A 9,008-nucleotide genomic window follows, 5' to 3' on the forward strand; every position below is an offset into this window, starting at 1 on the left:
CCTTACACGTGGTCTACCGCGAGGGGAGGGGAAAAGTGCTTTGTGCTACTTAGGGCGCATGCGCGGTGCATCGAACTCGACTTTTCAAACCAACATCCACTAGGGGGGGAATGGCATTTCAGGAGAAATTGCGTGGATGGGGATGCTCCCGTCTCTTTCCCTTGTCTCACTTCCTGTAGGTTTTTGTAACTCATGTTCATACGCTGCTAGCCCTAACCATTTTGAACGGACTGGACCTCTGCCACCATCAATGAGTTGGAAAGGTCAATAAAATATGGAGTATTACATTACTAGGGGACAGTGTCCGCCTCAATTAATATGACTCCTACTAATGTGGAGGAGAGAGTTGGAGTATTGTTTTAATTTGTCATCTCTTAATATACCCGAGATCTTGAGTTGATAACCCTGCTTCTTAATGAAGCTACATAGCATGGGTCACACTCATTAATGTCACCAATAAAAATTGTAAATTGACACGTTTCTTCAAAATAGGCATTGGACAATTTTAAGGTCAACAATGTTTCTATTGATTTTTGACTCTCAAACTCAACTGGATTGACAAAGCTCAACGGGGGTCCTGCTGGCCCCGCCCCCCGCCGTCCCGGAGGCAAAATACCATAAGAAGACAAACGAACGGATGACTTCATTTATTAGAAGCATACTGAGCGTGCCAGAAGAAGAAGAGGACGATGGCGTTTCAGGTACGCGCCGGCGGGCAAGCGTGTCCGACGCGTCGGCAGTAGCAGATGGCGTTGAAGAAGCGGCAGTAGCAAGTGTCGCAGGCGTCGCAGCAGGGCAACGCCAAACCCAAACACGACTGCTGGTGACGGATGCAGCGGCGGGGCGAGCGCGACCACCGCGCCGCCGCCGTCGCGCCAGACACAGGTTCCTAGAAACAGCACGCTCAGAAATATTGGAAGAATGGACGAACAATGCTTTTTGAAATCATTCAATGCCGTTGATGATGATAGGTGTCCAAATTTTGGGTCACTTCCTGTTGATTTGGGGGCATTTCAGGGTCACTTCCTGCTGATTTGGGATCCTGTTGATTTTGGGGTCATTCCAAGCTGACCCAAAACCAACAAGAAATGACCTGTATATGCCTTAAAGCAAAAAGAAATCAATAGAAACTGACCCAAGTGCAACAGTAAGTCACTTGTAAATGCCCCCAAATCAACAGGAAGTGACCCAAAACCAACATGAAATGATAGGAAGTGACCTGGGAATTCCCCAAACCAACCGATAGGGGGCCAAAGTCAACAGTAAGTGATGTGTAAAAGAACAAAAATATGACAAGTAAATGCCCCTAACTCCAACATGAAGTGACCCTGATGCAAATTTTCTGTAAAAGTCACAAAATTAAAAGGTAGTGATGAAAAATCAACAACAAAAAATGAGACATAAATCCCCCACATCTACATGAAGTGTCCAAAACAAAAGTAAATGCCCCAAAATCAACAGTAGGTGACCCAAAACCATACCATACCATGCTCGAAACCAAAAGTGACCCAAACAGTCTGTGACTTGACTTGTAAATAACCCCAAATTGACCCAAAAATGACACATACGGTAAATGCCCCTAAAGCAACATGAAGTGATCCAAAAGCAAATGACCTGAAAAAGCCCCCAAAATCAACAGGGAGTGACCCAGAAGAGCAAGCGTCTCCATTCTCTATTTTTTATTTGTTTTTGTTTTTTTAAATAAAACTACAGTATATTATTCTAACCTGATTCTTTTTTCAAAGGAAGACATCACATCTGAAAATGAAAATGGAAGTTCTCACCGCCGCCATCTCGAAGGAATCCCCCTCCATCGGGAAGCCGCCGTCGAGTCGCCCGGAAGCGTGCGCCGTCTCTCCGGGTGCTTGGGCGGGGTCGTGCCCGTATTGTCGGGCACGGCTTCTCACTGCGGCTAAAAAAACCAAACAAACAAACAAAAAGAGCACAGATACGTGACGGGGAGAAAAATAAAATGTCATCTGGAAGGACACACCTAATTGTGACAAGAAGGCATCCGGCAGGTCGGCGTCCGGCGGGAGGTCACGCGATTGGAGCAGCGCCGACGACGAGGCCAGCAGGCTCAGCAGCCAGCAGCGGTACCACGCCACGCCCGACCACATCCTAGGCTTTCCGTGCGGCTGACGGACATAGACGTCCAATTCGTTTGAAGCGGGAGGTTCATTGGCTGCCGCCCTCCCTCCCGCTTCAAACGGATTGGACTTCTACTTGCGATCATTTTTTTTCAATTGACGGCAGAAGACCTTTCGAGGCCACGTACAAATGTCAAAACCGATGCATTGAGGTTCAAATCAAGTTGCGACTAGCTTAAAAGATGATCTGATCAATGTCAAAACATCTCCTAACTACTCCGCGGCTGTCACTGAAAGCGCTAGACGTCCAATCCATATGAAGCGGGATGGGTGGTGAAGGAACCATTCGCCTCACTCACTCCCTCGCTCTTCAAATGGACCGGACGTCTACCAGTAATAAACTCACCTCAATTGATGGCAAAAACCTGAAAATTGCCCCTATCAACATGGCTGCCCTGAGGCCATGATGTAGCGACAGTCGTCAATGCATTGACATTCAAATCAAGCTTATTTCTCAACTGCTTAAACTCATCGTCTGCCACTGATGGCGCTGGACGTCCCATCCATTTGAAGTGGGAGGGCTGGCACCCGATGAACAGTTCATTTCAATTGATGGCACTAGTATATGTAGAAATGTACCAATTGTGTTATTTTAAAACATGAAGAAAAAAAACTTTGTTACCTGAAAAAAAATGGGATCTGATCAATGTTCTGTACTCCCTAGGGAAAAAACAAGATAAAAAGTCAATCAAATGAGGAACTCCTTCAGTACCTTTGACAATGATCATTGTCCAATCGTATGGCATCCTTTTAAAAATAATGTTCTTAAAAAAAGAAAAACATGTAGACAATTTCTTTTTTCTTAATGTTTTAAAATTGATTTCATTGTTTGAGAGAAAGAATTGTAAGTATTGTCTAATTTTCTCATTGGATTTGAAGAATTTGTCATCAAAAACAAACATTCAGATTTTGTTTATGCTTGAGCATTATTATTTCATTATTTGATTAAAAACAGACAACAACAATAAGAAGAAAAAAATGTAAACATATAAATAAAGACATATTTGAAATAAATCGGTAAATATTCCCTTTTTAAAAATAAAGTTTCAAAGAAGAAAAGAAAGATGTAAATATTCTCTTTTTATATTTCATAATACAATCAAAAACAAAAAAATGAAAAACCCGGTCAATGGAAACATTTTCTTTTCAGGCAAATATTCCGTTTTTCAATGTTTGAAAAAAAGCCAACAACAACAAATAAAGGACATCCATCCCCATCAATGACACCCAAGGAGTTGTAGGCAGTAGTACTTTTGGTCATCAAATTAAGATGAGCATAAAGCGCCTGACTCACCTGCCAGCGAGCGCGTCTTCGCCCCTGCGGCCGTCTGGAGTGCCGGCTGGTTGGCCGCCGGCGGCCATTTAAAGTGCCTTTGGGTCTCCGAGGTTGCCGTGGCGACAAACGCCCTGACGCAATTCACTCGATCAAACACTCTCCGGGGTTTTCGATTTCAACCGCAAAATACAAAAGCAAAAGAACTTAAGTTAAAAATGGCTCATTTCCTGTACGTTTTCACTCTGACCGAATCTAACCCAAATAGAACTTGAAGTAAAACAGGGAGTGAGTTGAAATAAACAGGAAGTGATGCACAAATACCCCAAAATTAGTGACACAAATGATCAAGCTTATGGCGTGAACAGACCTCACAGTGCCCCAAAATCAACAGGAAGTGCCCAGAAGTGACACAGAAATCAAAAGGAAGTAACCCGATATTGACGGGACCCAGAGAAAAATCAAGAGGAAGTGACCAAGAAATGCCACGAAATGAATACAGTGTACCCCAAAATCAATACGAAGTGACCCAACATCAACAGGAAATGATGAGCATCCTCCCTCAATTTCTCCAGATATGGTATTTTCTAGTAAATAAAATTCTTATATGTAAATGTTTTATTCATTTATGAATGTAATTCTTTAAATTTAAAATTTAAAAAAAACATAATGAATATGAAAAAAAGTGTATATATAGAAATATAATGAACAGTATTGATGTATTTTTGAATGAATCAAATAGTCTCTCCCTTAACAAAGATGTTTGTTTTTGTACTCTTTTGGCTATCAATCAATCCCATCGCCATAGTAGCAAATTTTTCACATATGTTTGTAGGACAAAAGTGATTTTATTTGTTGTTGCCAAATTGGAGAAGACGAGCTGCGTAGCGCGCGAATTAGCGGCGCTCGCTCGCCCGCCCGTGACGTCGCTGGCGCTAATTTAATCGTGGCGGCGAACGGCGGGAAATGACTTCTAATGAACGCTGCCAAACAACAACATCAGGCAAACACTGGTTGGCGGCCATTGATGGCGATAGACGTCCAGTCCGGAAATAACATTTATATACAATCGTTCCTGTCAATTGTGCACTTCAAACTGTACTTGTATTACAGAGTGTGTGTAATATTGCTACCGACGCACACTGTTATACACATGAATGAAGGCACAATAGCAATCGACAGAGGTGACCCCTTGACCTGTCGAAGCTCGGAACAGTTTTTTTCAGTCTGCCTGAAGCGGCTCACTTTGGAAATCAATAAGAAGTGAGCTGAAAAGGCCCCGAAATCAACAGAAGGTGACCCCTAAATGCCCTAAAATCAACAGGAATGGATCAAAAGTGGACAAGAAGTGACATCCTACTGTCCCATCATGCCGAAATGTACCATAAATGACTTGAAATCAAGAGGAAGTGACCCATAAAGACCCTAAAATGAACAAGTGACCCAAAATGTGTCTCCAAGTTTCTTGAGCAAAACATGGGCGGCGCCAGCTTGGACATTTTCTGCTACCTGTTTAGACAGAACAACATGAAGTGCCGCTGAAGTAAGCAGCTACGCTGCTAAAGTTAACTGCAAAATCAAACCAGAGGAACCCACGGAATCTCCAAAAATGGATTCAGTACGACGTAGATGAGTCTCCGGGATTTTCTGTGCTGTGCGTGGTTGCGTCAACTCTTGGAAGCGCCTATATACACACGGTTGGAAGTGGAATGTTTGGATCAATGACCAGCTACAAAGCGCCAGTGTGAACGTACCCCGCCATGTGCCTTAAATCGAAACCGGAAGGAGACAATAAATTGAGGATGCGGCTCGCTGCTTTCAACTTCAAGGACCCGACGAAAAGACTGTATGTTTGTTCTGGTTACTTGTTTTATCCTTCACGGACAAAAGTCCGACAATCTGTGCAGCCTGTGTTAACATGAGGTGTAGACCGATATGCCGGCGGAGCCACCTGAGTGACCAAAATGAGGCCAAATTACAAATAACATGACGGTTGCCGAATGCAGAAATGCTTCAACGAATTTTGTAGTTACAAGGAAGGTATGTCTCACCTGATTAGATTTTAGTTATAGTATAATAAGCTCATCACCCATGTGCATCCCACATAAACACAATCAGTATGTCATTCTTTTTTATTGCAGATACTGGTCACAATAAAACTTTTGGACAACATGAATCCATTTCTTGTTTTATTCATAACATTTGGTGCATGTGCAAAACAGGCGAATAAATCACAATTTATAAGATTACTAGAAAAATATTAACTTCAGCCTTCCATCATCAAAGTCATCCACAGCATGAGTAGAAAGTAGAATGCAGGTAGTCTCGAAATATGGCCATCCATGTACAGTAAGTGGTTGTGAGTGGTCATCCCTGCCTGACAGCGTTTTCCAACTGTAAACAAACTTGTAACACATGCATTTAGGGTAAGAAGCCTTTGTGTGACTTGTAGTAGATGAGTGTTTTACAATTCTTTATCGTTGTATAACTACGTTTAGCAAAGCTCATGATGTCTCAGCTGTGACGCAAAACACAGAAATGGAACATAATGGTACCATTCTACACAGACATTACATGTACTTATGAGCAGCAGCAGTTGTACTAGCCTAGTCAGTAGCATGTGTTTCAGCCACAGCAGTACTTGTAGTAAATACTATTAAACATCATGGTAATTACAATCATCATCGTAATAACAATATCAAAGACAACAAGTCGTTTCATGCGCAAGATTTTAGCTTGAGGCGGAAAACACAGACAAGACTGAAAAAGCAGATTCTGCTCTTGAACTCCTCTTTAAAATAAACTGCTGTATTTTAAGCCAAAACAACTGTTGTGTTTGATTGAACAATATGTCTATATGCTGCCATAGCAGATTCATGGCGCATGAAGCACCTGAACTATTTTGAATTTGTCCGTTTTACCCTGAAAGCCCCCGTTGACAGATGTCGCGCAACCGCTTTTGTTGTAACACAGCCATAAAACGTAGATAATTAATTGTATTTTTCAAAAAGTCTGTCGTTTTTAGCTTAGAATCATTAATTGATGTCTCATATTTTGTTTAAAAAAAAAAGACTTCATTCACATATTTGAAACTTTTAACCAAATTATGTCACAATGAAAAAAATGGCGTCTGTAAAAAAGTCACGGATATCTACCTCATAACTATCGCTTAATTGTATTTTTTTTTGTGTGTGTGTTACTGTCACATTTTCTCCAATATGATAAATAATTGATCCAAACAAAAAAAATTGGGGAAAAAATTGTTTAAAAGGTTAAATACATGAAAAAGAAAATCTCGACCACTCCTTGAAGTCTGCAATTTCAACATCGCGATCCTTATTATATGACCATGTTTCACCCATAAAATCCCCCCAAAATCCAGCTGTGGCCATTCACAGCTCTGTTGTTGCTGTGCAGGTACCGGATGCCTCGGAGCTTTTCAGGTTCCTAAATGAGTTTGCTTCCATTGCCATTAAATCTAGAAAATACACAAATATTTTGGTTGTGCCATTTCTTCATGCTGATGATGTCACGATGATGGCTGATGGATGCGGGATTTCCAAATTGTCTTTTTTTGATGGGTGATGCCACTCCAGCTCCATTGTTGTTTTGGTTAGAGAACGTGTAAAACGGAAGTCGCGAGCAGAAAAGCAGAAGTACCTCGGAAACTTGTCTATAGGAAGTGACTCGGAAACCCCCCAAATCACCAGAAAGTGACCCCAAAATCAATAGGAAATGATCCCAAATGCACAGGAAGAGACCCATTGGTACCCCAAAATGAGTTCCTTGGCTTTTCTTGACAACAATAGACAACCAGTTGACTTAAAATCAGTGGACTGGCTGTCAATGCTGAAGGGGAAACGATATCGTCATCGCACACACCATATAACTGTTTGCATTAGTCTAACACATATATAGTCTAACACATACATATGGTACAGGTTTTCGGAGGCACCGTCTAACTGTTTGCATTAGGCTAACACACGTAATATAATTAATCAGGAAATGTGTATCATTTTCATATTTACGGTAGGACTACACTACTAATATAAAATAAATAGCACACCATAGTTTAATGAGAAGAAATAGAGATACACAATGCCGTCTTATCACAAGAGTGACGCACATACTCGGGGAATCTGCTCTCAGCAAACTCCAAGGACAAAGCGCTTTGTCCTAAAACAAGCACCACCAGCCCGGACAGCAAAGTTGATAGCGGGCGTCCCAATCCGCGCACGAACCTAAACCGCCCAAAACCGGCCACAGCGGGGGCGGCCCCAAAGCAACGCCCAGAAACGCCTTCGACGAGACCCGCGTCAGCAAAGACTTCAAAAAGACTGGACACTGAGATAAGACAGATTTTCTTCTGCTCGGAAACATGTAGCCTTGTTTTGGATCCAGAATTGTCCCTCCGTCGTCTGTTTTTGCCTTGTCTTTGACCATTGTCGACGAATAAATTGTCAACCTGTTTTCGGCGAGTGTTCTTCAAGCTTTTGAAACATGGAGTCAGTGTGCAAAGGGTTAACACAGGAACGCGCGGAGTTTAGCTTCCTCCTTAGCCTGGCTCCTCGGGGGAGTCAGCGACGGAGCACATTTCCGTTCTGTTGCCGGCCTCCCCGTGCAGTTTGGGCTGGGAGGACTAAATTCCTTCAATGCTCATATGCTATATGCCACTGAAGGTGTTAGACTGGTAGTGGCGAATGCTCATTCGCCACTACCAATCAAAATGGGTAGGACCACGTCTAGCACCATCAATGGTGACAAGGGAGTTAACTTATTAGGACAAAGATAAAGCCGGATCTGAACTGACCTCTCTCCAATTGGGTTCACCTGTCGTGCCTGCATTAATAAATTCATTCATTCATGCACTCACTCACGCCTCATGTTTTGAGCAATCCGTTGCCTCTTGTGTCACCCACCTGCGCCTCATTGTTTCGTTACCCCATGTCTGTATGTAAGATCCCCATGTCCTGTGTGTTATGGTCGCGTCATTATCTATTGCTGTCCGAGCCCTCGTGTTCCTGCATCCACTGTATACTAAGTTTGGTCCTTTGTTCATATTCCTGAGTTTTGTTTGAACTTTACCCTCTTGATCCCCAATCTTTTTTTTTGTACTTTGTGTTTTGTTAACTATCATGAAAACATTTGTGACTTTACCGCAACCCTGCCTTGCTTCCCTGTTGTTGGGTCCACCTTGCCCCCACCGCCTCCGCTCCATGATGTATTGAACGCGTTTTCTCTTGAGTTATTTCCAAACATGCAGTTGGAATGAAATTTCTAGCAGACATTGGTATTCATTCAAATTATCCACAAACATGCAGTTGGAATGAATGAAATTTCTGGCAGACATTGGTATTCACTCAAATTATCCACACATGAGAGAAATAAATCACAACGTTTGAGTCCACAAATAATGATTCCATGGAGTTTAGTGCAAGAACACGAGTAGGCCATATTTCGCATCAGAGCATCTCTCCAGTGTACTTTATTATATTGACAACAAGACTAAGTCATTTGACTGTCAAGGTTGTACTTGGACAGGGATTTCCATTTGTCGGAGTAGCTAATTGGGAGGACTTCGAGGA

The sequence above is a fragment of the Corythoichthys intestinalis genome, chromosome 1 (assembly GCF_030265065.1).
Source record: "Corythoichthys intestinalis isolate RoL2023-P3 chromosome 1, ASM3026506v1, whole genome shotgun sequence".
NCBI lineage: Eukaryota > Metazoa > Chordata > Actinopteri > Syngnathiformes > Syngnathidae > Corythoichthys > Corythoichthys intestinalis.